At 42.4% G+C, this 3,167-nt stretch overlaps 1 pseudogene; it reads right to left on the reverse strand.

Moving 5' to 3' along the window:
* Window positions 1–884: 884 nt before the first annotated feature.
* Window positions 885–1,266, reverse strand: LOC101177528 (annotated as a pseudogene).
* Between the last annotated feature and the right edge of the window lie 1,901 nt (window positions 1,267–3,167).

Here is a 3,167-nt window from a genome sequence, read left to right on the forward strand (position 1 = left end):
AACAAACAAACAAACAAACAAACAAACCCAAAATTGTACTAGAGGTCCCAATCATTGAAATAAGGGAAGAAAAGTAACTAAAAGGCTGCCAAATTGGAAAGGAAGAAGTAAAATTATCATTATTCAGAGACAACATGATTATCTATGTAGAAAATCCAAAAGAAACTTTTAAGAAGCTACTGGTACCAAGAAGGATGTTTAGAAACATCACAGGATAAAAGGCCAATATACACATACCAATTGTATGTTTATACACTGTACTAGCAACAAACAACTATAAATAGAAATTTGAAACACAGTACCATTCATTGTATCATCAAAAACATGAAATACTTAGGGATAAGTTTTACAAAATATTTGCAAGACCTAAACTTGAGCACTTAAAACTATAAAATATTGTTTAGAAATTTTTAAGAAAACATACATAAATGCAGACATTTTCCATGTTCATAGATCAGAAGACTGAATTTTTAAAGAAAATTTTTGTGGTTTTATTGTATCATAAGGCATTGAAACATCTAAACAAATCAATGTCTGGGCGGTGAGGCAGCTGCTTTCTCCTTCACTTCTTTGGGTTACTAAAGCAACCTGTCAGTAGATTTAAAAAAACAAACAAACGAAAAAACAAAAACAAAGGACAACTTTTTGTATTACTTAAGTCTTTCCAAGGCATGCGCTGGTACAACACAAACTTCTCCTGTCAGATGTAACTAGTCTAGCGTCCAAACATCATGCACAACACTTCGGTGGCAGCAGCGCCCTGCGCCCACTCCCGCCGCGGCCCTGCTTATTTGTGCATGATATTTGGAGCATCTGGAGGAGTAGGAGGAGTATTGGGAAGAGAAGGGAGGAGGAAACAGCGTTAGTGCCTGGCTGAGAGGAGGTCAGCCGAAGTTGTGCAGGGCAAACCTGAACATGTCATTGGTGCAAAAGCCATCGTTGATATTCTTTAATAGGAACATCTGGTGGAACCCCATGATGGGATCTTCATCCGCCTTAAGCTGGCCCACAACCATGCCGATAATGCAGCTATCTGGCGTGGGCTGATGGTCCTGCGCCGTGAGGCTGTTCCTGGATTTTCTGGAACGGAAGGCTAGACAACTTCTCCACAATGGCAGCTTTCCCCTGGAGCTGTCGTACTTCCCACGTAAGGCATGAGGCATCAATGTAAATTGCGCCTAATTGCGTTCTATCATTATCAAATAACTGGTAGTAATATTGATTGAAGCTGGATCCAATCGGCTCCCAAACTGGCTTGTCTCCCATTCTTGAGCATCACCTGGCCTCACGGAGACCGGAGGGGCTGGCACGACGGTGGCAGCGATGGTGGCAACCCAGAGTGGTTCTGAATAGTAAGATACCAGTTTTCAGGCCGGGTGCGGTGGCTCACACCTGTAATCCCAGCACTTTGGGAGGCCGAGGGGGGTGGATCACCTGAGGTCAGGAGTTCAACACCAGCCTGACCAACATGATGAAACCCCGTCTCTACTAAAAATACAAAAAACTAGCCAGGCTTGGTGGCGGGCGCCTGTAATCCCAGCTACTTGGGAGGCTGAAGCAGGAGAATCACTTGAACCCAGGAGATGGAGGTTGTAGTAAGCCAAGTTCACACCATTGCACTCCAGCCTGGGCGACAAGAGCAAAATCTCCGTGTCAAAAAAAAAAAAAAGAGATCAGTTTTCCCAGAATTAAAACTATAGCTTCAATGCAAACCCAATCAAAACCCAGCAAGATTTTTGTAGAAATTTACAAGCTAATTCTAAAACTGATATAAAAATATAAAGAACCTAGAAGAGTCAAAGCAATTTTTAAAGAAAACAATATTAGAAAGCTTTAAGACTTACTACAGTAATCAAGACAGTGTAGTGTTGCTGTAAGGACAGACACATAAATCTATGGAACAGAATTGAGAATCTAGAAATGTAGTTTCTTAGGCTAGGAATTCAGAGGCAGCTTAGACTGCCTCTAGTTCTAGTTCAGGCCTTCTCCTGAGTTTGCACATCAAGATGTTGGCTGAGGCTAGTCACCTGAATGCTTGACTGGGACTGGAGGATCTACTCTTAAAATGGCTCACTTACTTGTCTGGCAGGTAGATGCTGGTGTTGGCATGAGGCTTCAGTTCTTTACCACATAAGACTCTTCATAGAGTGGCTTGAGTTTCCAGCTGGCTTCCCTGGGTGAGTGATCCAGGAGAGATAAAGGTAGAGAGCAAGGTAGAAGCCAATGTTTTTATGACCTAGTGTTGTTAACTTTTACTCCCTAATTTCTGCAAAATTGTATTGATTACACAGGTCAACCAAAGCAACCAATGCAGTGGAAGAGGACTACACAGAGGCCTGCATACAGGTGGTATTCATTAGGTGCCATCTTCAATTCTAGCTACCACAGGTTCTAAGGTAACTTAATGGGAAAAGGGTAGTCTATTCAATGAATCATGCTGGAACAATGGGATATCCACACAGAAAAAAATGGACCTCAACGTTTACCTCACACCGTATGTAAAATTTAACTTGAAATAGATCATAGGCCTAAACACGAGCTAAAACTATAAAACTTGTAAGAAGAAAACAAAGGGAAAAAAATCTATCCAAACCTGACATAAGGCAAAAGATTTCTTAAGACCTCAAAATCACAAACTATAAAAGAAAATGATTATTGGATTTTATCCAAACTAAAACCAACTCTTTGAAACGGTTATGAAAATGATGAGGCAGGCCGCGCGCGGTGGCTTATGACTGTAATTCCAGCACTCTGGGAGGTCGAGGCGGGCAGATCATGGGGTCAGGAGTTCGAGACCAGCCTGGCCAATATGGCAAAACCCCATTTCTACTAAAAAACACAAAAATTAGCCAGGCATGGTGGCGCACGCCTGTAATCCCAGCTACTGGGGAGGCCGAGGCAGGAGAATCACTTGAACCCAGGAGGTGGAGGTTGCAGTGACCTCCACCTGATCTACTACTGATCTTTCCAACAATAGGGAGGAGTCTCAACAACATTAAGCTAAGTGAAAGACACAGAGCTCACAGTGTATGATTCCATTGATATGAAACTCCAGAAAATACAAAAACAATCTATAGTAGAAGAAAGCAGTCCGGCGGTTGCCTAGAACTCAGGTGTGTGCGATGGAGTGAGTAGAGGGACACAGGGTAGTCTGGGATGACAGCACA

The sequence above is a fragment of the Nomascus leucogenys genome, chromosome 12 (genome assembly GCF_006542625.1).
Source record: "Nomascus leucogenys isolate Asia chromosome 12, Asia_NLE_v1, whole genome shotgun sequence".
NCBI classification, from domain to species: Eukaryota; Metazoa; Chordata; class Mammalia; order Primates; family Hylobatidae; genus Nomascus; species Nomascus leucogenys.